Raw genomic sequence first — 27,823 nt, forward strand, 5'->3', positions numbered from 1 at the left:
CATGGAAAGTTGGCTAGAGAAAACACACATGACTGTGACTGCTGAGCTGCTGCCAGAGATGCCCAGGTGCAATGCTACTATGATGCCCCACCTGTCCCCTGTCCAAGCTGAATGTGGGCAAACACGGCTGCCAACAGGACCGAGCATCACACAGATGGGCGACGATCAGAAAAGTCACTACTGAAGAGCAATCATGTGAGTAAGAGATTTGCTCTCAAGCAGCTGAGCGCTCTGTCAGAAACATCAATTCTTATATCCGGTGCCCAGTCCCAATTAAGTTCCCAAATATGATCCCTTGTGGTCCCTAGTCTTGACATGGTAAGTCGTCAATGTCCTCTAAAACTCCCTGCAGATCTCAAAGCTTAAACAAACCTAGATAGTGTACAAAGCTCACATGCCACTTATGCAACTTGCTTTGTACTTCCATACTTCATAAATTCACTGTATGTTATTTGCTTTGCACACTAATACATAATAGTTCACTATATGTACAGTAACTTACTTAGTATGTTCAAGATAACTCTTTGAATGCATCCTTTAACCCTTTTACCCCCAGGCTCTTTGGAAATTTCCAACCCTTAACCCCCAAGGGGTTATTTTTTCCCCAGCACATTTTGCAGTAAATATTTCTTAAATTGCTCTAACAGCCTTACTTTTTGTCATAGAGAGGTCAGGTTGGTCTCATTCTCTTGCAAAATGCCTGAATGTTCTCAAAAAATTATCAAAAATATAGAATTTGTTTGCAAAGACGTACCGGTACGTCCATGGGGGTAAAGGGATGGCTTTTGTGAAACGTACCAGTACTTCCTTTAGGGGTAAAAGGGTTAATTCTATAAATGTTGTCCATTACAAACGCATGTGCACAAGTTGCACTGTCAGCACTCTGTGCATACACATCCTCGCACAAGCTGCTTGCCTTGCAGAGCACCATTGTTTATACCCTGTTGCTGTATGGAATATGAAAACTTTATGACTCAGAATCTTATTTCTCCATCCCTGCAATTATCTGTTTTCTTCTACAAGACATCTCATGTCACTAAGGACTATGGTGAAAACCTTGTGGACTCAAGGCCAGTAAACAATGTGGATATAAACTTTTTGCTGAATGATGGGAATAGTTCTAAGAGAAAGAAAAAGAGCAACGTGGATACGAGAGCAAAGTAAAGTATATTCTAACATGTAAGAAAAAGAAATGGACATGGGCTGGGCATATAATGAGAAAGATAGATAATAGATGAGCATTAAGAATAACAGAATAGACCCCTAGAGATTGCAAAAGAAGAAGGGGAATGATGAAAAGATGAATGATCGACAAACTAAGAAAGTTTGTGGGTGTGGACTGGCACAGAAAGACCACAAACAGACTTGAGTGGAAGGACATTTCTGAGGCTTTTGTTCTGTAGTGGACTATTAATGGCTAATAATAATGGGGATAGAATGATAAGAGTGTAGTCTAAATGACCTTATCCTAGTCAAAAACTATTACATTTATGGTACTTACATTTTTATAGCCATGATGCTCTCCCGAGGCCTTAAACACCTGAAAAGATCAAATCATTTTTCAGTACAGCACTACCATCTTTAGATACAAACCATTTCAACAATTACAAAATAATCAATATAAAGTTTTAACTCATATATATGAACAAAAACTAACAAATCTTATAGTTAATAATGCATTTCACAAAGCAAAAGACCTAAAATCTTTAGTAATATTGTTATTGTTATAATTATTATTATTACAATTATAACTAGAAAAGTTATAACCCTGGTTGGAAAAGCAAGGAGTTATAAGCCCAAGGGCTCCAACAGGTCAAAATAGTGCAATGAGGAAAGGAAATGATTAACTATATGAGAAGTAATAAATCATGAATATAAAATGTCTTAAGATCAGTAACAACACTGAAATGGATATGTCTTATATAAACTACGAGAAGTGACTTATGTCAGCCTGGTAAACATTTAAATTTCAAAGAAAGTTTGAACTTCTGAAGAATACATTAGCAAATTCAAATTAAACCATTATATATGGTATACAAATTAATAATCAATAAGATATCTTCCACTATAATATTCAAAAGAGAATATTGTCTTAATATTATAATGCAGTGTCAACATCTTATTCCAAAAACTGTACTGATCATAAACATTTACTAATATTCTTATAATATAAAACACAATCTAATGAAATTATAATAAAAGTTTCACAAGGAAAAAGGAAGAAATTAGACAGAAGAGAAGAATTGGAAGAGAATGTAAACAATGACCTACAGTACAGTACTAGGTTAGGTTATCTTAGGTTGCATCATGTCCTATTATAGGTCCTTTTTAAATTTTGTGTTTGTATATTAATAGGCATCATTGCTACAGCATTGACAAATTCATTACAGCATATCTTCCCTTTTTTAAGTGTACAATGCAGTTTTTCTTAGGGTCACAGTACTAACTTATACACAAAGGGCTTGAAAAAATGGTTTGCACCAATCAGAAATGCATAAAGCATAAGGTAGCTGAAAAAATACAGTTCTTGTACAGTACAGTATTTATATCTATCAACCTGTAATACAGGTTTTTTAGTTGATACAAACTGTATCTTAACTGTGGATAAGCAAGTAAACTACATGATGAAGTGTAGATTGACAGGTAGACGATATAAAGTTCACAGGACTGCATTGACCATTAGCTAATGTGGCACCAAAACAGTTTTAAAGATCTGATACAAAATTATATTGGTATATCATAAGTCATTGTCAGTGCTATACCATCAAACGGTGTTGGCGACATGAATTGTAGACAAACGCACATACTGGGCCGCAGATTTGGTACAGTAGTCTACTTTACTTTGCTCCTTACTCTCTTGCCTTTGTGCTATTATTATTATCATTATTACTTGCTAAGCTACAACCTTAGTTGGAGAAGCAGGATGCTATAAGCCCAGGGGCTCCAACAGGGAAAATAGCCCAGGAAAAAGGGAAAAATACAATATTTTAAGAAGAGTAACATAATTAAAATAAATATCTCCTATATAAAGTATATAAACCTTAACAACACAAGAGGAAGAGAAGTTAGATAGAATAGTATGCCCAAGTGTACTCTCAAGCAAGAGAACTCTAACCCAAGACAGTGGAAGACCATGGTACAGAAGCCACTCAAAGCTGGGAGGATTGGGTGAGCCACAAGTGCAAATACGACAAAATTCTCAAATGTCAGTTCAGCATTCTACCACTGCAGAACAGTGACACTATAATTATATGAATAAAAATCTTATTTATCGCATATATCAAAAACAAAACTCTTGGATGATGGAGATAAAGACTTCTGTAGAATTCTATAGGTTTAAAAAAATCCGTAGAGAATTCATTGCCTAGATTCATCAAAGGTTAGCCAGTTCCATGTGATACTCAGTGCATATCTATTTAAGGAAAATGACCCCTGGCAGTCCATACTAATTCCAGTATGATCACCTGCCAGGCATCAGGATTAGAAGCCAAAAAGACCTTTTATCTATCACCTTAAACCTAATCCATTACCCTTCTGCAAGTGACTTCATCAAGATTTAGGGGGGCATTTCCTACACACCCAAAATTCTTGTTACTGTAAGTTGTGGCCCTTTGCGTCAATAGACAAAGGAGATTGTAATGATGATGATGATGATGATTGAGACTGACCTAAAGCATTACTGTTAATCAAAATTCCTGTCCATATCACACATCTGAAAGTCATGAGCACAAAGCAACCACTAATTTCCAGCCACTACATGCTTTAAGCTGACTATAACTAGTTCAAAGGAAATATCCTAGTCATACAATATGGTCTCTATGATAAGAAAATGAAAGCCAAACTATCACAACCCATATTCCATAGCCGTCATAGTGTCTAACAAAAATGTCTCTAAGGTAATGAAAGGTAAACGTAGATTAGTAATAACAATACTGTAGACTTCTTTTACATAACAAAAGATGTTCAAAAGTCTCTTGTGAAATGGGGACTAAACTCAAGTTTTAAGTACTCTATCCTTGTTGACTCTTACTTTAGAGAAAGTATAATGTACTACAGAGCCAATATTGACTGACATACGGAACACTCCTAATACTGTGGCTTCAATAAGCTTAAGTTACCGCAGCAAAACTTTAGATCCTCATCCTCTCCTAAATGACATGAATTCTTTGGCCTTTAAAATGTACTTTTTCTAGGCCAAATTGGTAGGAATTTAAATGGTCCCACAACCAAAAGATTCATTAGAATTAATATATGACCCTACTTCAGTATACGAAAAATAGAAGCTGGCATTAATAGCCGACAATCTTCTCAGTAATGAGAGCCCTTGGGCAGGTTAGGTGAAATCTTATATCTCTTGGTATAAACCAGACTGGGTTAAAACACATAAATGTCTCTTTGAACAAATCGGTTTCATGGAGATTGGGAAAAAATGAATGATAAGGTGAAGTAATAGGATCTATATTGCATTAAACAAAATGCTAATTTTGACTACAATAAAACCACAATAATTTGTCAAGGGCCAAAGATCATTGGAGAACAACTACATTAGATCCTTCTCTCTGGTTATGGCTTATTTTCCCTTTGGCTACACATACACCAAATAATCTGGCCTATTCTTTATATATTTTCCTCTGTCTTCATACACCTGATAACACTGAGATTACCAAACAATTCTACTCACTAAAGGGGTTAACTACTAAAATGTAATTGTTCTGTGGCTACTTTCCTCTTGGTAAGGCAAGAAGAGACTCTTTAGCTATGGTAAGCAACTCTTCTACGAAGAAATCCAAAATCAAACCATTGTCCTCTAGTCTTGGGTAGTGCCATAGCCTTTGTACCATGGTGTTCCACTGTCTTGAGTTAGAGTTCTCTTGCTTGAGGGTACATTTGAGCTCACTATTCTACCTTGTTTCTCTTCCTCTTGTTTCTTTAAAGTTTTCATAGTTTATATATGAAAGATTTATTTTATTATTACCGTTCTTAAAAATTTTATATTAATTGTTATTTACTTCTCATAGTACAGTATATTTATTTCCTTATTTCCTTTCCTCACTGGGGTATTTTCCCAGCTGGAGCCCTTGGGCTTATAGCATCCTGCTTTTCCAACTAGGGTTGTAGCTTATCAAATAACAATAATAATAATAATAATAATAATAATAATAGTACTGGTCATGGCCTATGAATCTGCCAACAGACAAAAGATGTCTTAAACCATTACACGAGTGGAGTACTCATAAAATAATATCCTTACAGCCACATCTGCTCTGACAGAACTCCTTGAAGAAACAAGATGTTTGTAATTCATCCTGGGATCTAAGCAAGCAAAGGAAAATGAAATCTAAATCCCCTGGAATAAGTACTTAACTTGAATCATTTCACAAGTTGCGTCTGAACAACCTTCCTTTAGCCAGTTACTTTACATCATGCACTTGCCATAGTGAAAGAGACTGAAGTCCATAGTGGAAAAAACATGAACCTTTTAATAGTTTCATACACACCATTTGATATTATTATTACCAAGCAGGTGCAAATATGTCAAAACTGTGGTCAAATGAATAATATATACCTAGCCAAGGCTTTACTGTACTAATCCCATATCCTTGTCTAACGTTGACTAATCTATGCAAACATACACAAAGTTTAATATAAATTATCAAATGCAAATAAGAAGTATAGCCTACGGTATATCAAATAGGTCAAATATTTTATATCATTGATAAGAAATAAATTTGTATTTAATCTATAAATGTAACGCTAATTCATTCAGGAGCTAAATAACCAAAATTCTAGCCTCCTTAAATACTATCTTGATGATCAAGCATTATAAAAGTACCATCACACACACATGCATTTCATATTGTATGTAATGAATGAAAATGAGAGTGCATAAACAATGACCAGAATAACTCCCAAAAATGGAATATAGGGGATGAAGAAACTGATGCTACTGCACTACAAGTATATTAAACTGCCCCATTAAATGTTTGCATATTTAATTTTTTCTCTTTAATACATTCATACAGTACAGAACAGTGAATCATAAGCCCAGCCTAAATTAAAGCAGTCTAGAATCTAAAGTTTCATTATCAAAGCAACACATTTTTCCACAACTTAGCAGGTAGAGGTTCCATCTGCATTCACACACAAAAGAGCACTGCAGACATAAGAATCATAGTAAAGCATAGAAAACATTAAGAAGGGTAGACAAGGAATATGAAAGAGTATTGTTCTTTGTAGGTCACATCACTTTCAGAGATCATAAGATTCGACAGAACAAGGCCAAGATCGTAAAGTCCGGGGAGAAGGGAGAAATTAGTGGTTCAGTGGATCCAAACTCCTTTCTACGACATACTGTACATTCTAAAACAAGAAAATCATCTTCTCTTGCTTTGTGAAGGGAGGTTTGTTTAAGGAACCTACAACCTGATAAGACCAACCACTGTTGACAGACCATAGCAAAGTTGATATACTTCTCTTATTAAAGTATATCTTTGACGGATAGCGATTCTCCCTAAAGGAATCTCAGACATTGCTGAGTTATAGTACTTAGTCATAGAAAGCAGAGCACAGTGACTGCAGGACTCAAACTTCATGAGGCATTGCTGATTTTGTTTAAGGTAATGTTCAACTCTAAATCTTTACTATGAATGTTTTCTTTGTAAATAGAAGACCAAAATAAACCTTTCCCTAAGAAGGTGCTGATTACTGGCACACTTCAAGCGCAGTTTCCAATCTCAGGTCTTGGACTGAAGTGGGAACATTTATTCAAACATCAGTAGACTAAAAGTCCATGAACTTGCACGGAAAAGTTACAGCAAAAAGAATGTTTGTAAGTAAGAAAAAAAAAGGAGACAGAATGAGCGCTGTAAATACCGTATAAGTATACAGCAAAATTTAAAAGCCTATTAACAGTAAGAGTGATTAGGAATCACTCATTAGTTATCCAAGTCCCACAAAAAAAAAGGAGAAAGTAATACAGTTCTTACTAAAGGGATTTATCTTTGGGATAAGTTTCTTTCTTTCTCATTAATCCTTTCTCTGTAATGTAAGGATTTTTTTTTTTAGGAAACTCATACAGACCAGGACCAATGCATCCTGTACACCATATCACCTACTGCTCAAAACAGAGCCGAGGTCTTCATCTCGTCATGAGGGGTACTAAAGTAAGTTACAAGTATAATTTTCTTTAAATATTGTTATTGCTATCATATTTCATATCGTCATAAGTAGCCCTGCAACCCCAGTTATAAAAGCACAATGGTACAAGGTCAGGGCAAAAAAATAAATAAAAGTATGTGAAAGGAGACTAACATCAATAGTCTTGACAAAAATTAATTCGCCTCACATGGAATTATAAACATTGTTTACATATAAAAGTTCAAGCACAGTACTGTACTTTACAGTCAGTAAGAAACTCCTCTCACAAAGGAGATAATTATGTGTGTTATTTAAAACTAAATATATTGAACAAGATATACTCTACAATTTATTTAATTCTTATGGAGTGGTGACACAAACTTGACAACGCACTAGAGCATTGATTCTTAACCAGTGGTGCTCGCACACAGTTCCTAAAGAGTGCAAGGATGCCTCTGAATAATTGAAGCAAAATATATTTTTATATGCTCATACTTTCCCTGAAAATCAATTTTGCTTCCGGAGTGTTCTGAGAGAGAGAGAGAAACATGACACATTCGTAGGTAATTTGTATTTTTCCTAACTATACAAACCTTAACTATTTAATACGGGTAATTATTTTCGGCGTAGTTGAAACGACGAGCCATTAGAATTTTAACGAGGGTTTACTACCCCACCGCTAGTTAGCAGGGGGTAGGGAGGGTAGCTTGCTACCCCACCCCCTCACACACACACCTGTGCTTGAGCTCACTTTGCTTGGAGGTAGGACTTCCACAGGGATAGGGCTGGCGGGCAAGTTTGATTAAATAGCTAAGGTTTATACAGTATAGTTAGGAAAAATACAAATTATCTACGAATTTGTCATTTGTTCCGTAACAGACATACAAACCACGCTATTTAATAGGGGTGACTCACCCATTAGGAAGGGGGGAAAGTCCCAGCCAGTACTGGCTTTTGGCTTTGCCTGGGCACTCATTATTTGAGTGTGTCAGCACTCAACAATAAGGAGTCCCTGCACCTTGCTAGAACCTTGCTACGCAAGGACTGCGGCCTACGCAAGCTGTGTGTGAAGGTATAATAAAGTGTGACTCGTCCTAGGAAGTTGACCTGTAGTCCTTTAGATGGAAACTTTCGGCTCGGACTCTCCCAATACCACCTTGTCAGGGTATGGGGACGTGACAGTATTAACCTTAATACCAGGAACACAAGGAAACATGGTTTACCTGCAGTGGTTTGAGGTCAGCTGTGCAGAGAACCCAGGAGGCTGCTTTCCCCAAGAGAGGGGAAGAAGAAGAAAAGAATAAGGGCCAGACAAACCTTTTCATTCATGCAGACTAAGACCGGGTAACAAAGCCCTCAACCTTCTGCTACTTGTCCAATAAGGAGCCTGAGGTTTTAAACCAGCTGTTGTGCAGCCACCACAGAGCCGATAGAGAACGTATCGAGCCTCCTGTGGGTCACGTCTTGCAGGTACTGGGCTGTGAAGGTCGTCTGACGCTTCCACAGCCCAGCCTGAAGAACCTGCGTCACTGAGAAATTCTTCTTGAAGGCCAGGGACGTAGCTACGCCCCTGACATCATATGCTCTAGGGAGATGTGGCGGAGGAGGGTCTGGATTCATTGACAGATGGATCACTCTACGAATCCATGCCGAGATGGTGTTCTTGGTGACCCTCCTCTTAGTCCTCCCAGTGCTAACGAACAATGCTTGCACCTGAAGACGGACTGCAGCCGTTCTTTTGAGATACAGCCTCAAGCTCTTTACTGGGCACAGTAGGAGATGGTCTTGGTCATCTGTTACAGAACGGAGACACGAAATCTGGAAGGAGTCAAACCTAGGGTCCGCCACCCCCGGATTTTGAGTCTCAGCAATAAACTCAGGGACGAATTTGAACGTTACCTACCCCATCCCCTTGAATGGGCGATGTCATACGAGAGACCATGAAGTTCACTGACTCGCTTGGCTGAAGCCAAAGCTAGTAGGAACACCGTCTTCCAAGTTAGGTGGCGATCTGAAGCCTGGCGTAATGGTTCATAGGGAAGTCTCTTAAGAGACCTGAGAACTCGAACCACGTTCCATGGAGGAGGTCTCACTTCTGACTGAGGGCAGGTAAGTTCATAACTTCGTATGAGTAGGGAAAGTTCCAGCGAGGAAGAAATGTCCATTCCTTTGAGCTTGAAGGCTAGATTTAAGGCTGAGCGATAGCCTTTCACCGCCGAGACTGAAAGGCGCATTTCTTCCCGCAAATACACGAGGAACTCCGCTATTGCTGGAATAGTAGCATCGGGTGGAGAGATACCCCTTCCACGACACCAACCACAGAAGAATTTCCACTTTGTCTGGTAGGAAGATGCGGATGATTTTCGCAGATGTCCAGACATCCTGATCACAACTTGTTGCGAAAATCCTCTCTCAGCAAGGAGATGCTGGATAGTCTCCAGGCGTGAAGTCGTAGCGAAGCTACTGCTTTGTGGAAGATGTTGGCATGTGGTTGTCTGAGTAGATCGTGTCACGGAGGGAGTTCTCTCGGAAGTTCCGTTAAGAGTTGCAGAAGGTCCGGAAACCATTCCGCATGACGCCATAGCGGAGCTATGAGGGTCATTGAAAGATTGACCGATATTCTGGTCTTGTTGAGCACCCTCCTCATCGGACAGAACGGGGGTAAGGCGTACACATCAATGTTGTCCCATTGTTGTTGGAAGGCATCTTGCCAAAGCGCCTTGGGATCCGTGACTGGGGAGCAGTATAGCGGGAGCTTGAAATTCAACGCTGTCGCAAACAGATCCACAGTCGGGGAACCCCACAAAGTCAGTACTTTGTTGGCTACTAGATGATCCAAAGCCCACTCGGTACTCAATATCTGAGACGCTCTGCTCAGATTGTCGGCGAGCACATTCCTTTTGCCTGGAATGAAACGTGCCAATAGTGGAATCGAGTGGACTTCGGTCCATCTCAGTATCTCTACTGCAAGATGGGATACCTGCTTTGAAAAGGTACCTCCTTGCTTGTTGATGTAAGCCACTATTGTGGAGTTGTCGCTCATCACCACCACAAAGTGACCCGCCAGGTATGAACTGTTGAAGGGCCAAGAAAACGGCCTTCATCTCTAGAACATTTATATGGAGGCACTTTTCTGATTCTGACCACAGGCCTGAGGTCCTGTGGTGTAGAACGTGGGACCCCCCCCCCCCCCCTTTCATTGAGGCGTCCGAAAACAGCATCAAATCCGGGGGGAGGACGAGAAGATCCACTCCTCTTTGTAGGTTCTCGTCTGTCACCCACCACTGGAGGTCCGTCCGTCCGTTCCGCAGGTCCCCTAGGGATCATGACACCTGGGGAATTGTAACCTTGATTCCACCGGGACTTGAGTTGCCACTGGAGAGACCTCATCCTGAGGCAACCATTGGGAACTAGATGAGCCAAAGATGAGAAGTGACCGAGGAGATGTAACCACGATTGGGCTGGAAGCTCTTCTCGTCTGAGAAAAGGGCTTGAGACCTTCCTCAGCCTTGCTATCCTGTTGTCTGATGGGAAGGCTTTGTGGAGATTGGTGTCTATAATCATGCCTAGGTAAACCAGTCTTTGAGTGGGAAGCAGAGAGGACTTCTCGAGATTTACCATGATCCCCAGATCCTGGCAAAGTCCCAGAAGTTTCTCTCGGTGTTGAAGAAGGGATGACGCTGAGTCTGCTAGGATCAGCCAGTCGTCCAGATAACGGAGGAGACGGATGCTGATCCTGTGTGCCCACGACGATATTAGGGTGAAAACTCTGGTGAAAACCTGTGGTACTGTGGAGAGACCGAAACACAGCACCTTGAACTGGTACTCCTTGTTGTCTAGGCTGAATCTTAAGTACTTCCTTGAAGACGGATGGACTGGGATCTGGAAGTACGCTTCCTTCAGATCCACTGTACACATGAAGTCTTGTGGTCTCTGCGAGTCTGACCGTGTCTGCGGTCTCCATACTGAACGGAGTTTGTTTGACAAACTTGTTCAGAGCCAAGAGGTCGATGACTGGTTTCCAGCCTCCAGACGCCTTCTTTACAAGAAAGAGTTGACTGAAGAAGCCTAGGGACCCGTCGAGGACCTCTTGGAGAGCACCCTTCTTCAACATGGTCTGGACTTCTGCCCAAAGGGCCTGCCCCCTTGCTGATCCCATGGCAAGGGAGCTCAATGACACTGGATTCGTCATCAGGGGAGGTAGAGATGTTGTGAACGGGACGCGATATCCCTGACTGATTACGGAAATCGTCCAGGAATCGGCCCCGAGTTGCTGCCACCTGTCTGCGCAACTTTGTAGGCATCCCCCCACTGGTGGACTTGCAGGGGGACTTCCAATCCTAGTGTTTGCAGCCTCAGCTGCTCCCTCTAGGATTTTTCCCTTCCTTGGAGGACTTCTTGCCTTTCCTATCCTTGACAGGAAAGGGCTTAGACACCATTGTCTTCGCTGCCGTTGTCGGTTTCGTAGTCTTGGTAGGATGGGGCTGCTGGGGTGCTGGAGGCTTATAGGGCTTGGATGTCAAAGCCCTATGTAGGAGGGAGTCTTGGTGGGACTTCCTCCACCTCTCAGCAGCATGCTGAAATAGATTCGTTCCCTCCACGGATGAATGTCTGAGCCTGCTTATCTCGGTGCTAAGGACCTTCGGAAGGAACCTCTCAGCCACCGCATCCCGACGTTTCAGGATGGTGTTCGCCCACAAGTTCGAGACTTGGTGGGCCAGAAACTAGATAGTGCGAGTGCCTAAGAGTAAAAAGGTCTCCATAGCTTTCCTGGTACGTTCTTTGGAGAAATCCTCCGAACGTATCAGAATACCTAAGGTCCCTAACCAGATGTCAAGCCACTTAGTGGCCTGCATAGCACACTTCGCAACCTTCTCCTGATTAAGGATCTCAGTCGCTGAGAATGAGACCTGCCAGTTGGAGAGTCTCTCAAGAGGGACTCCCCTGGTAAGCTCTTCCAAAGAATGGTGAAGGGGAAGAGCTAAACAAGGCTCCTCTAAGATCTCGAAGTACCCCCTCTGCAGTACGCGAGGAGGTGGGAGAAGCTTGTTGCCGGCACTGGATCGGCTGGAGGAGGCTAGCTGAGAGCGCTGGACCGCAATCTTGTCCCTAGTACTCTTAACCCCCTGAGACCATGGCAGACCCGCACTGGCCTTAGAGGGTTTTTCAGTCCAAAATACTCGGTCCAAGACCGTGTTTTTGCCCTCTTGAGGGAGAATCTCTGGGTCAGCAAACCCAATGAAAGTCCTCATAAGGGTTAGAACTTGCTAAAATGCATGTTCTGACTCCTGTAGCTCTCCTCTGGATGGACTCGCAGCGAAGTCTCCTGTCCCCAAAGGCTCTTCTTGGGGAAAATCGCGGACGTTCTGACGTTCTCCGAGTGACTGGCTGGCTCAGTTTTTAAGTCTTGTCGAGGATTTCGGTACTGTTTTAGAGTCCTTCAACTCCCTCCTGGGAGGGATGTAGGACTCCAACAACGACGGAGGTAGGCTCTTCTCTGCCCTTACCCGAGAAGACTTTCCAGTGTGAGGTGGGGTTTCCCCCATTGGTGCGATGGGGGAACGTCTCACCTCACGTGACTCCCCTGAGGATGGGTAGTCCTCGTCTGACAGGGAGGGAGAAAAAGTCTGGGGGGGGGGGCCCCTGCCTCGAAGGCTTACGAGGAGACAGCTTAGTCCTCGGAGAAGTCACCGCGTCCGAAACTCCTCTTTTTCTCTTCAGGGGGGTAGACGCAGCCAAGGATTTGTGACCCAATTCAGAGAGAACAGGCTTGAAGGCCTGCATAACCACTCTGACTAGTGCCCCAAACCAAGGCTGCTGGCTGCACTATCAGACACTCCCTCTGGAGGGACAGGGATTGACCGATCCCTGGGAGGAGTTTCCATAGGGGGGTTCGCCTGTAAAGAAAAGGAAGAAGAAATGTCCCTGAACCTTTCTGGAACCTTCTCCCCCACCAGCTAACGCGCTGTTCTGCGCTTGGGGGGGGGGAGAATATGGCGATGGCGACCTTGCCGTGCGTTGTCCTGCAGCCTCACGCACGGGAGGGTATTGATGATCGCGCAGGGCAGCGCGCTGGCGCTCGCGTGATGGGGAATACCTGGGGTCGCGCGCGGGGGAATGCTGATGCGCGCGCGAGTGCGATTGCGAGGGCTCACACAGGCGAGCAATGGCACGTAGAAGCGTGCGCAGGAGACCCACGAGAGTGCGCAGGAGGCCGATTGTGCGCGCGAGCGCAAGAGGGTGAATGTTCGTGCGGGCGCACAGGATCAGGATGAAGGGCCCGTGGGCGTGCAGGCAAGAGATCGCGCGCCCCAGAATATGTTGTAGGGTGCGCGCGGGCGCGCAGTCGGAACCTGTGTTCGTTGGCGCGCCTCTTGTGGGCGCACGTCAGGCTGGCGGTGTGTAGCCGCTGTAGGGGATGGGCGTGGGCGCACGTCACGCTGGCGGTGTGTAGCCGCTGTAGGGGATGGGCGTGGGCGCGCGCAGGTGAATGCGTGCAATTGAGCGCTGGCAAGCGCTGACGAGTAGAAGTAGTCTTAGACTTCCCTACCGCACCCAGATCCGAAAATCATGGGCAAGAAGGAGATCGTTGGCGCGCAGTAGGTTGAAGGCGCGCAGGTGAGCGCTATCTCAGGAACAGCAGCAGGTGAGCGCCTGTGCGCTATCTCAGGAACCTCAGCAGGTGAGCGCCTGTGCGCTATCTCAGTGTGGGCAGGTGATCGTTGGAGCGCATGCTTAGCATGGCGCCTAAGGGAAGTGTGCGCATGATGGCGCGTATGCCCTTGATGCCCCGAAGGGACAGGTGCCTGACTATGATAGACAGGTTTAGTTGGCGCATAAAGCGCATCAGCTGCCAGGAACGGCAACGGCAGGTCAGCAGGTCTGTCGGGTGGAAGGTCGACGTGTCCTTTGAAAGGACGACCTTCCACTGAAGGGGATCGTGAACGATCCGCAGAGAGAATCAGGGTCGTAGTAGGAACAGTCGGTGATTGATGACGAGGCTCCTCGGCGGCGGACTGCAACGACGATGATGAACCAAAGAAGCGCCTCCTCACCGTCTTATAAGGTGAAGGAAGGCCTCTGCGGCAAAGAGGAAGGCGAGCCTTGCGACGTATACGCCCTCTGGGGGCCGTTGGATCGGCAAGCTGACCTTCAGCAGTCCTCCGAAGAGGAGTCTCTGTGAGTGAACTCCCCCGAGGGAGAGAATCTCCGGCAGGAGAGACTGTTGGACTTAGTTTCTCCCTCGTAGGTTGAGCAGGAACGGGAGAAACTAAGCCTTCAGCTACTGCGGGATGAGAAGAGGCAGAGATATTAGAAGATACCGCATTGGATACCTCTGACACCACAACGTCGACAATAGACAGAGGATCAACCTCTGCCAAAGTCGGCGATTGTTTGACAGCGGCCCCCAATCGGAATAAATTTGTTACATTTAAATTTAAATTTAAATCCTCCCCCGGTGGAAGAGGTGGAGCTGCCTTGCTAGGGGAGGCAACGCCATCTCTCGAACCCCGAGATCGGAAAACAGAACCACGGTCTACGCTACCACTCGATGGTCTCTCGAAAGAGACCGATCGAGCAGGAGCTTTGGAGGAGGTTTGGGCAACGGAACAAGAATCCTTGGGATTTTCTCCTTTCAAAGAAAACTTCAAAGGAGAAATATCCCACCTAGACTTCTTAAGTCGTCGGGAAAACCTCTCCCACTGGGAGGTAGAACACTCCCTACACTCACCACACTTATTACCACTATCACACCGTTGGCCTCTACAGTACGGGCAAAGGGTGTAAGGGTAAGTCTCGACCGCCGACATGAATGTTCCACAAGGGCGGTCAGAGACATTAATGGCTGTCAGAGAGGCGAGGGTGAGAGCGGACACGTCCGACTACCACCCGAGCCGAGATCAAAGTGAGCTCAAGCACAGGTGTGAGAGGGGGGGTAGCAAGCTACCCTCCCCTACCCCCCGCTAACTAGCGGTGGGGTAGTAAACCCTCGTTAAAATTCTAATGGCTCGTCATTTCAGCTACGCCGAAAGTAATTACCCATATTAAATAGTGTGGTTTGTACTTCAGTTACGGAACAATTATACATGTAACAACTAGGGTTGTCTGTACCTTATAATAATAATAATAATGATGATAATGATAATAATAATAATACTGTACTAGAAGCAAGAGACCTATGTAAAAGAGCATTGTCTACGATTCAGTGGCAAGGCACAAGTATTCTGTCTAATTTCTCTTCCATTTGTTTTCTTAAAGATTTTTTTTATAGTTTATATAGGAAATACTTATTTCAATGTTGTTACTGTTCTTAAAATATTTTATTTTTCTTTGTTTCCTTTCCTCACTGGGCTATTTTCCCTGTTGGGGCCCCTGGGCTTATTGCATCCTGCTTTTCCAACTAGGGTTGTTGCTTAGCAAGTAGTAGTAGTAGTAGTAGTAGTAGTAGTAGTAGTAGTAGTAGTAATAATAATAATAATGATAATAATGAGAATAATAATAAAAAATAATAAAAAATAATAATAATAAAAATAATAAATAATGATAATAATAAAAATAACAATAAAAACAATAATAATAATAATAATAATAATAATAATAATAAAAATAATAAGAATAATAATTACACCTGACAAACGGATCCATCTGTTCATAAATACAAAAAATACAAAAAATGAACAGGACCTACAAATACAAAAATACTTACCAATACAGTGTTTTGTATTCTTGAAGGCAATCGCTGGACTGGAGCTCTAGTTCCGCTAGAGCTCGACAGTCTTCTACTTTACTTCCTTATTTTCTTTCCACACTGGGCTATTTTTCACTGGTGGGGCCTTAACACTGAAACGACAAAAGGAATTGGTTAAATAGCAATGAACCTCTTTCTTCTTAAACCTAACTTTCAATATGAAAACTTCTTTAACAGGACAAACAGCCAATACAGTATGTGTGTGTGTGTGTGTGTTGTTGTGTGTATGCATTTGTCATTAAAACAATTTCTAGTAACAGTGGGTGGCTCCTAGGTAAATTAAAAATCTATCCCTCCCATATTCAAACGCAACTGCTGTGTGGATGAAAGCCATGTGCAATAAACTTCCACAGTCATGGTCACTTCATCAAGACAGAAAGGCTCACTGGGTGCACATCAAACCCTCCCAGAATACTTACGTCTTTCACAACACTGTCACAAAAAAGAGAGAGAGAGAGAGAGAGAGAGAGAGAGAGAGAGAGAGAGAGAGAGAGAGAGAGAGAGAGAGAGAGAGCATTCCTTCAAACTTAACGGTTTTAATTATCAATTTCATCACACGTTACACCCACACCATACCCGCCCTCATACCCACATCAATAATATCCCACACTGTTTCCCCAACATCATCCCACGTCGACCCACAGACCATCTGCGGACAAAACCGGCTACTTCCCAACCACAGTATTCTGGTGTTAACGTTGAAGGCAGAAAACAAAGCACAAGAAGAAATAAAGAAGGGTATCCATGTCCTTTTCAGGGCTCAGAATCTTCAATACATCAAGGACACAACTACAAAGTCAATCAAGAGATAAAGATATTAGCATTTAAGTGACCCACCACCTGGTGGATCCTAATTGCTATCTATGTCATACAGCCTAGAACAGGAAAGTCTCCTTCTCTCAATTAATGAAGGAAGCTGTGGTTACCAAAGTTACAATCTAATAACACCTGATTAATAATAGTGACCCTAAACTAAACTCCAATTAATTTTCATTTTCATGAAACCATCTCCATCCAATGAGACAAGAAAGCAAAGTGGACATGAAGCTATAGAGGGTCTCGCAGGTCACAGAACAGTGACTACAGAACTCTGAAATTCACAGAAGACATCCCTTGTAGTTTTATGCTACCATGAGTGTAAACGCTACTTAGTTGTATTTAATTCTCCTCCTGGATTAGGTCTTTGCCATGAATATGAGGCACTGATGCCATGTGATTGTGTTTCCAGTTAATCTATCAACAACCGAGGTCATCCTCGTACCAGTAACCACAGGCATCATGGTGACATCTGCTGTACCTCTGAGTTTCACATTACACAAAGAGCTCAGGTAGTTTACATATAAGCAGTCACAGCCAATCTAATAATTCAGCTATCAATAGATCTCAGGTCATAAGCAACATAAAAGTCCTTCCTAATAGGCCATCTTGACCATAAGGTCCTATCCTTAAATCAATGGATTTGCAAACGCCTTTTATTGGCATATACTGAAGCGCATTTAGCTTTACTCTGAGCTGTAGCACATAAGGGTATGCTCATGGAAATGGGGATAGATGAAGACCTAGAACTGATAAGAGTTAAGGAGAACAATTACAAGACTGACAACCATAGAGGGAAGAGTTGACGTAAAACCTTTTCAAGAAGATACTGACGTAGACTGATTAAAAGACATGGCAGGATGTATAATACGATATAAATCCTATCTTGTACGGCTGTTACAGTACTGTATATCTTTTGGTTATTCATTTATTGAGAGAAAACTTCTCTGGGATGTACATACCCTGACACTGTACAGGGATGGTAAGGCAAAGCAGATGTGTTTTTGGGGGCAAGTCTTTAATATTCTATTGTTTCTTAGCTCAGAATAATATGCGAGAATAGTAAACAAACTCCTATACATCTGGGCCATTCACTCTCATACTCAGTAGAACATTGACTGGTCCCTTTTTACATCCTGAATGAAACTTAACACAAGTTAAAGAAAATATTATTATTTTCAAATCACCTTGTGCACAAGTCTCATGTAACAATGTCAAAATGCTGTATATCATTGTTACTTTTGAATATATGTTATGTCATCCTAGTTGGAAAAGCAGAGAGTGTCAAAGCTAAATGTCTCGGTTGGTAAGAACAAATATGAAACTGTACAAATAAGTTATTGTTCCACAGTCAATTGATTGACTGATTGATTTGAAGTTTTCTGGCCTCCTGACATCTAAGGTCATTGATGCCAATATCATTTGTCATAAATAAAGAATAAAAGAATATTCAATTAAAACCATAAAAGCGAAGATGTCATTATAAAAGTTAAATGGCTTTCAGAAGATCTGCTTCTGAAATAAACCTAAAAATGCTGCTAGCAAACTACAATACATCACGTCCAAGAATCTTGGCAAGGATGAACCTGCCATCCTCACCTTCTCAAACATACCATTTTTCTATTTCTTTCAGTACTATAAATGGGGCATTCCCTCAACAAAAGTCTCACTGTCAAGGGTACCAAACAGTTGTCGCAATAAGGCTGGTGTTGGTCAGCTAGCAGAAATTCATGTGTCAACCAAGTGTGACCAATGCGGAGATAACAAATAGTCTCCCACTTTTGGGATATAACATTCGTTATTTATCTCATCTACCACCTCAATGCTGTTGCCAATTATTATAAATCAAAGTCAATTAGCTTAACAAGTAAGGCCCGACACACAGCCTTCAAAATGAGGTCTATAATCCATGGCAAAGGTAGGCCACAAGTGCTGTACCATCCTGTCTACAGTCAAAACACAGGCATGTAGTTTTTAGGGTGTTTCCAAGGATAGCAAGAGAATTATCACAGGCAATAGAATCACTGCAAAATAAAACACGTCAAAAAAGTTTCCTTGGTTCTTATAAGGCGCACACATAGTATACACACTGTACAGAAATGGGAGCCTGTATCTGAAATTTAAGGTACTGTACGTATAAAACCGCAAGGCAGCAAAGATTCAAAAACAGTTGCAACTATCTCGCTTATGCAGTCACGTGGGATACAGCATTAAATGTAACTGGTTTGAATTCTATTAGAAAAAATTTAGACCACACTAACTGCAAATCCTTCAGTGAAATCTAGCAACTCTTGATTGGAATTTGATTCAGAGGAAAATGACTAAAAATAATCAAAGCGATGAACAAAAACTGGATGAACTGGTAGACAATGCAACCCTGAATCAAATTCCAATCAGGAGGTTCTAGATTTCACTGAAGGTTTTGCAGTTAAGAGTTGTTTAATTTTTCCTAATAAAATTCAAATCAGTCATATTTAATGTTGTTGCTCACTTGACTACATTAGTAAAATAGTTGGGACTGTTTTTAAGTCTTTGTGGCCTTGCTGTTTTGTACGTACAGTACCTTACGACGTTTCAGATACAGACTCTCATTCCTGTACAGTGTATACAATAGATGTGTGCCTTATAAGGACCAAGGAAATTGTATTTAACATTTTCATTTTGCTGTGAGCAAGAGTTAGGATCATCATCATCATCAGTTTTATGTCACTTTCCCTTCCTGACAATGAGTGTAAATGAGTTTTCATGTATAATTGGGGATCATCACTTTAAAGCAATTTTTTGTTAGAATTCCTGCCTATTATAGGTCTTTGTGTATACAGAACCTATTCACAATTTCATTGGTGGCATTGCTAGTTTGATATGCAGTAAGAGAACACCAAAATAACGGTCCTAATTACCGTGTAGTTGGAAGACTGCATTCCTTACATACCATGTTAGAGCCAAAAGAAGATAATTGAAAAAAAACTACTAATAAGATAGCTATATCAAAAGGGAAATTTCTATAAAATTGTTTAGAAATGTTAGAGGGAGACAATAGATCTTACCTACCAGGGCTTCAAACTAAGGTGCTCATATTATTTGCACCATCACCAGTAAAGAAAATACAATAAGGCTGAAGTATATATGCCAGAAATATTCTGCCAATAAGCAAAGCTTCAACAAAGGTAAGATGGCCATGTTAAGTACATTCAATAGAATTAGAAACATGAAACATTGGCATCCTGTTGTCTCAATTTGAACTATTCACATTTGGCTTTATATTTTTCATAGTTCCCCAAATCTTAACCTTTTTACCCCCAAAGGACGTACTGGTACGTTTCACAAAACTTATCCCTTTACCCCCATGGACGTACCGGTACGTTCTTGTAAAAAACTGCTATTTAAATTTTATTTGCATATTTTTGATAATTTTTTGAAAAACTTCGGGCATTTTCCAAGAGAATGAGACCAACCTGACTTCTCTATGACAAAAATTAAGGCTGTTAGAGCAATTTAAAAATAATATACTGCAAAATGTGCTTGAAAAAAATTAAACCCTGGGGGATAAGGGTTGGAAATTTCCAAATAGCCTGGGGGTAAAAGGGTTAACATGCAGTACTGTACAGCAGTAAAGAAGGAGTAATCTGCTTATACAAAACTATAAAAATAAACGTACACCGAGTACAAAAGAGCACCACTGCTATGATCATAAGCAACCAAAAGGGCTGGTTGCCACAAAAGGTTAACATTCAAAGCAAGTTCCCATAGGGCAATGTCCATAAATTTGTGGAAGGAAATCAAAAGCGCAACCAATATCCATACGTCAACTATAAAATAATTATGATTACTGTACTACATAAAGACAATATTAGTCACAACAGTTACACCAATGATACAAAGTGATTAGAACATCAGCATCAAAGTCTTGGCAAACAAGACCATTTGACAATTTTAGTAAAGGGGATAAAGGGACTTCCAGTTATGAGTAAAGTGACAGGATCACCTCAACTGAATATTTGTGCAGGGAAGGAAAATTGTTCAGGCAGGAGAAATAAAAAAAAGGTGTTTTACACTTATGATGTACCAAATCCCATAAACTGAAAATAAAACAAACCATAAGAAAACTCCGCACCAGTAACTTGTTTATATGACGGAGGAGCAGAGGCTCTTGCGTTGGCAGCCTGTCTGAAGAGATGTACAGTAATTATTTGCAAGGGGGCGATGTGAAAAAATTGCAATTTTCCATAAAACAGGGCATGAAGACCGTGCTTGGTTGGCAAGCGAACACATAAGACTGACAATGACGGTGAAATGAGATGGGGTTGGTGATGACAGAACCACTCAAGTGTGTGAAAATGGCAAGGGACCACATAAGACTGACAACGACGGGGAGACGAGATGGGTTTGGTGATGACAGAACCACTCAAGAGTGTGAAAATGGCAAGGGACCACACAAGACTGACAACGACGGGGAGACGAGATGGGTTAGGTGATGACAGAACCACTCAAGTGTGTGAAAATGGCAAGGAACCACACAAGACTGACAACGACGGGGAGACGAGAAGGGTTTGGTGATGACAGAACCACTCAAGAGTGTGAAAATGGCAAGGAACCACACAAGACTGACAACGACGGTGAGACGAGATGGGTTAGGTGATGACGGAACCACTCAACAGTGTGAAAATGGCAAGGGACCACACAAGACTGACAACGACGGCGAGACGAGATGGGTTAGGTGATGACAGAACCACTCAAGAGTGTGAAAATGACAGCCGGGAGGTAATCCAAATATGAAAGCCTATGGGTGCCAGAAAGCAGGTTTCAGTAACCTCTAAACCTGAATTTTCAAGTTCTGGAGAAATTCCTTTCTTGTAGTAGGTCTGCACATGACAGAATCCAGATGGGGAATACCATGCTTTCAGCAAAGCTGGGTATGGCTGTTAAAACTTTAATGAGGTGGAGGTAGTTACTGACGGATGGTGAGGAAGCCCTACCCATCCGACAGGCCGCTGAGCTCTAACTTTGGACCTTCAGGCTAAGTATGACTTAAAGGATTCAAGTTTCTATAGTTAAGGTAAAACTGAGTTTTATTAATAAAATTGGTCATTTCTATACTTGCCTTGTTTCTTTTCCCGAAGTTTGGTTTATCATTTACCAACAAAATAAAAAAAACTATTCTCTTTTCTGTCAATAGACCACATGCACCTGGTAAAGTAATGAACCACACTAACAATTAATGGCAAGACACAAACCCCTAAGTGCTTCTGTTATTCAGTTTTTAAGTTGAAAGTACTGCGGCCCGAAGGTCAAAATACATTAGGGCAAGGAGCTGTGTAACCTTGTAAAGGTGCAGTGGCCTAAACCTATAATAAGACTGCTTTTGGGAGCTATAGGCTTATGGATGGCACTAATCAACAGCTCTGAAATGGCTCATGACAGGCCTAGCAAGCCGATAAGTGTCTAATCCTTTGCTCATGAACCGCACGACTTGCTTCAGGACAGATCCGTTGATCAACGGATGCCCGGGCACATCCGGACTCGGAACAAAAACGGACATGGTCAAGAAAAACACAAATTTAAATCACTAAGAATAGCGAAAATTAATCTCAGTACCTTACGAGAAAAGGAGGAAGAAATAGTGATGATGATGCAGGAGAGGAAAATAGATATTTTGGGAATACTGTATGTGAAACTCGTTTACCGGGAGAAGGCGCAAAACTTTTGTTAAATCAATTTCGACTGACATGATTGAAAAGCCTACCTGACGTCTAGGAGAAATGAGAAAGTACTGTATTCCTTATGCCGTGACATCACAAGTCAGTGAGGAAGGTGGGCATGTATATGAACATCAGGCAAGTACTGTACAGTAAAGAAATAACACATTTTACTATCAAAATTATGTTTATTTCTATGAACCTCCCATGATGTTCATATTGCTACTGACTCCCACACACTGATGCAGGCAGGATACTAGTGAAGGAAGGAAATAGGTCAAAAATTAAAAAGAAATGTTGTATAACACAAATGAAATTCTAGACTTAACTGGTCTAGATTGATGGAAACGAACAATTTCAAAATACAGCTTTAAAAACAGTACTCCAGATTGTTCATCTAAGGGTACAGTACTTGAAGTAATTCAAAAATAGGAAAATTATAAATCAATCGAAATAGAAAAAATTAAAAGACAGCATTACCAGCAGCTAATACAGGATCAAGAGCCCCACAATACGATAAGATAGCCAGGATCCTTCAAGACAATCTTCAGCAAACACCAAAATGCTAGCAATTAGACTGCCAATAAAATTCTTTCCATAGAATCATTTCCGCTAAAACCAAGATACTGTATGTAAGTATACTCCTAATATCCTGAACCTTAATCGTCAAAGCTTTAATAATATTTAGATCCAATTCTTGGCGAGTTTCTGTAGCTAAACTTGTAACATTGCATTTAAAGACAGGAAAAATTTGAATTCTAATTCAAACCACAAACACTAATTGTAATGTTTATACTGTGGTTTGTCCAAAAGCTATTGAACAGCTCTTGTTGGACAAATAAGTCAATTTCTAATTAAATACCATCAACCATTTCAGGCTTTTAGTCTTGAAAATAATTTTGCTCTGAAGAAATGAATAGGAGAAAATCATCCTTTGCTCCCAAAGATCACTGTGAAAGATAGCGGTTGCAAATGCACTCCTCACCATGGTTATTAAAAACACAGTACTAGATGGCGACTAAAATCAAGAAAATACTTGATGTTCGTGGAGGGTCCTGAACATCTGAACCCAACTGCCTACAGATTGAAGATATGGAGGGAGAGGGACAGTAGTTCAACCCATGGAGCACTACCTGACCCTAGTGAACACCAACCTTGTGGAGTGTCCCTTAACAGAAGGGAGTGGGCCACCTTAAATAGAGCAAGACCCATGATTAGGGAAACAGGAGATGGACTTCAGAAGTAAGGCTATGTCATCAACGCTGAATGCCCGAGGTGAATCACCCCAGACCATCTACTACATCCGCTACTGCCCACTGGGACCTGCATGTTCCGATGTGGATCTACAGGAAGTAAATGTCAGAGCCATACGTAAAATACAAGAGTGGCGCGATAAGATATAAATGAATGAGTGCAGTACTGTACTATCTCCATGCATAACTCTAACAAACCCAAAGGAACACCACATTAAATGCAAAAACTTATAATCTGGAAGGGGATCAGTCTTACAATTGCCGAGTCAACAGAGAAATTGAATGACAAAGAACCCATAATGCTTCGCTTTTTGCCATTAACGGCTACTCTCTCATTACTTTACTAGACACATGTCTATTGAAAGGAAAGAAAATGGAATCATTTTAAAACCTTGGGGTAAATATTAATAAACTGAAGACGCAACAGGCGCTAGTAGATGGTCACGGAAAACTTATATCCGCATGACGAATATGTTGTCAGGATGTATGGTCATTGTGAATAATGGGTTGTATACATTTAGCCATCCTTCCCCTCGTCTAGGAGGATGGAAGAGAAACTTCTAAATAAAACTTATATGCAAGAAAATTTGCTTGATTGTGTGGCTTCCATACATCTAGCGTAAGATCCAGCACATACTGAAGCATGTGCTGAACCCCGAGAAAGGGGAATTAAGAACATGTAGAAGAACCAGTCGATTACCTCTCACTCTAAACTTAAATTCCCATCGCTATGTTATAAGACATGTTTCTTATGTGAAGGAGCTAGGTTTGCTACACGATTTGCTTATGAATTGCCACTAGGCAAAGGATACAATACTAGCATCCTGGGACCTGTAGGTCTATCTCATAGATAATGAGCAGAGATGGTTCTGTCCTTACCCAACTCTAGCCTTCAAGAAATGTGCTCCTGACAAGTTCTTCCCGAGAGCTGGTATAGATCCGATATGTCCGACTTCGTGAGCTCGAACCCGGGACAACCGATTTGTCTCCATGTCAGATGGAGGAGTACGTTTGAATATACTCCAAAGACAGAAATAAACAGCGTTCTTATTACTTTGTCTACTCGCTAGCCAGAGAAGCACGTCTGAATGTCACATGAAGCCAGACAAAACCAGTATTCTGGGATCTTTTCTCCTATTCTCAATGTTGCTCTAGGAAGAATTGTTGTGTCCTCTCAATGGGGAGGCAGGGAGGGATGAGATGAAGGAGGACTTCAAGTGATGTACGGCCGAGTTATAAGTCCTGACCACAAAATCCTGAACCAAGGTAATGGAGATTTTTTAACCTTCAGAATGACTTGTGACACTGGCAAAAATATGCTGGTTCCTATTTGCTTCGTCAAGGCTGGACTAGTAAAGGACAGTCTCAAAACACTATCTGCTGCCAGCCACCCAGGTTTGAGTGGTATCACTTGAAACCTGCAACCTTGCAAAATGTTCCCTGCGGCTTGAGCTTCTTGGAAGCGCTCACGAGTCCAAACGATTTCTACGAGGAGTACAGACACAAGTCCTAGTTGCAAACCTGTACCAAGGCCTGAGTGACATCCTTCACTAAGAAGATTGAAGAACTTTCTCGATGTAGGAGAAAGAAAACAGCAGGCCCAATTGCCATTAGTGTAACTGTTTGGGAGAGATCAGGGTCATACTGTACTTTCCCAAATGTCGTCTACAGACTGCAGAGTAATAAGCGAAAAAGGAAAATGGGCCGTACGGAGAAAGCATTTAGAATTTCCAGGAAGGTGTCCTCGAACACTGACAAAAGACTGGAACTGGGGAAAAGAAGAAGTATTTTGTTCAGATGAATAACGAGCCGGTTGAGAAATGGTGAAGACCTGTATTAAGAAGCCTTTCTGTCAAGCAATGATATAAGGATCACAATTGATTCTTCACCAAGTAGGTTGAGAAGCAGGTGCGCTCCTTTTGTAAATCACTTCCCTTAGATGGAAAAAACTCATGTAGCCATGTCATCCCTCCTCCGATACATTAGATCTTGGAGGAGAGGAAATTTCTTAGCATAATATAACTCATCGTGCCACTACCAGGTAGATCGTCCCCTGTTCGTGATGCCACCTAACCCGAAGGTATGAACAATGGTGGTTGTTAACCAGCAAAGCTTCGGAAATTATCGGTGTCAATGCTTGGAGGTGGCCGTGCAGGAATAACCTTCTCCTCGACAAAGGGATTCTTAGAGGGATTTGTCTTTATCAATCTGGAAGGCAGTGTAGGAACAGTAGCATTAACTCTGTTGCAGATCGAGGCAAGAAAGAAGTCTGTCTTGATGCTGACGAGATTCCCCTGTAGGAGGGTAGAAAAGAGAGATCACCGAGACCTGTCGGTTCGGTAGACGAGTCCCGATAGAAAGTGCTCAAAAGAGACTAGCGTAAACACTTGCAAGAACACTAGGGGAGTGGTACCCATCCCAGGTACCAGGATTTCAATTGGTAACTACTTCTCCAAAAACATTCTATGGAGAAAGGCTCCCGTAGAACAGAGAAACGATCCAAGGTTACATATCCTTCAGGTGTATGGTAATGGAGTGGTCTTTATTCCTATGATGGGCCGTACTCTGTTAGCCGTGTCTGTCCGCAATGGTGTCTGAGGAACTGTGCACACACACCAAAGATCGGTATCTAGTTCCCCGTCAATTACAATGCTTCATTCTTAAGAGTAAACAAGATCTGGTAGATCACAGGCAGAACAAAGGTCATCATTCAAGAAATCAATGGCCCCACACATATACAAAGAACTTCAACAACTAGTAACACTTCCAGTTAACAAAAAATTATACATCTCTATGTCCCTCAAGGATTTCCTAAATATGACCGATGATATTCTCTAAGTCCCGACATCGGCAGAACTCAGTCAACCACCCATAAGCAGTAACTACCACATAAACAACACTGTGTTACCAAGCAACTATGGTTGCCAGAGAATACGACATAAGCTTGGAATCAAGAAAGAACAAGAGCAACCAAACAGACTAAGCTATTTTTCATTGGAGGTTTGGGACGGAGGCTCAAAAATGTAATCTCCCATGGGTTACAATTAAATTCAAATTGTGTCTATTTTCTAAATGCTGTACAGTATATCAAGAAAGATTATCTACACTATAAATAAATAATGATTATTCCCATTCATCTTACATTCAAGTATCTGAAGGAAAGTAAAAATAAACCAATTTAGACAGAGAAACTCAAATCATACAACTTCATCCTAGCTTTTCTTATATTCCTTTCCCCGATACAGTAATAGAAAACATTTAACATGATGGAAGTCTTATAAATCAGTCTCAATTGAAAGCAACACAACCTATTAACCCAACTTTACTTGGTCGGAGACCATGTTCCCAACCAGCCCCACATTCCAACCTTAACCATCGGAGCCTTTGTATATCAGCGGCCAGTTCCTCTTGCGTTAATTAAACATAGTCATCAACTAACGTAAATTTCCCCCTAACCTACAAGTGTCCTTAAATACATACCTAATGGGTGGGAGGCTAACACCCATTGCAACCCCCATCACACTGCCGTATTCCAAGTTAGCCATAATAATACATATAGGGGGCCGCTATCATACATACACCACAATGTTACTTAATATTATGGTAATTTTGTTAGTTTTTTTCCTAGGTTACATTACCATGGAATAATATACAATGAAACCAATATTATTATTATTATAATTACTACTTACGAAGCTACTACCCTGTAATACAGTAAAATAATACCCTAGTTTCCACCTTCTCTTGCATCTTTTGTCGTATTCTTTGGAAATATTTTATTTTGATTATTCATTAATTCTTTCCTACTGTATTAACTTGTTTCCTTTCCTCACTGGACAATTATTCGGTATTATTTAACTAAATTGCAGGAAAAAAAAAACTACTTTTAGCAAAACTTTACCGAAACTAGAAATGACCTAACTCCATCATCAGATATTTCGTGAAGGCTCCAATCAAAGTAAATAAGTATATTATAGTTAAAAGCAAGGCTACTACCTATTGTACTGTTATACATACCTTAATGATTCTAATTGTCCAAATTATATTAATTATTTTGCATCCAGGATCGCGCGAAACGTAACTAATTTCACAAAGGTAATTTAAAAACAACTTCCTCGTTGCTCTGTAAACAACACTGATTGTGGGGCGTGGGCACACTACTAGAAGCGTCA

The 27,823-nt window shown here is 41.4% G+C and overlaps 1 long non-coding RNA gene across 1 annotated transcript; it reads right to left on the bottom strand.

The window, feature by feature from the left end:
• Positions 1-1,501: 1,501 nt before the first annotated feature.
• LOC137635202 (uncharacterized) lies at positions 1,502-27,823 on the bottom strand. The gene is made up of 3 exons (XR_011042611.1): positions 27,669-27,823; positions 15,845-15,978; positions 1,502-1,540 (listed from the first exon to the last, which is right to left on the bottom strand). It is a non-coding gene; the product is annotated as an uncharacterized lncRNA (long non-coding RNA).

Source organism: Palaemon carinicauda, unplaced genomic scaffold (assembly GCF_036898095.1).
Source record: "Palaemon carinicauda isolate YSFRI2023 unplaced genomic scaffold, ASM3689809v2 scaffold101, whole genome shotgun sequence".
NCBI classification, from domain to species: domain Eukaryota; kingdom Metazoa; phylum Arthropoda; class Malacostraca; order Decapoda; family Palaemonidae; genus Palaemon; species Palaemon carinicauda.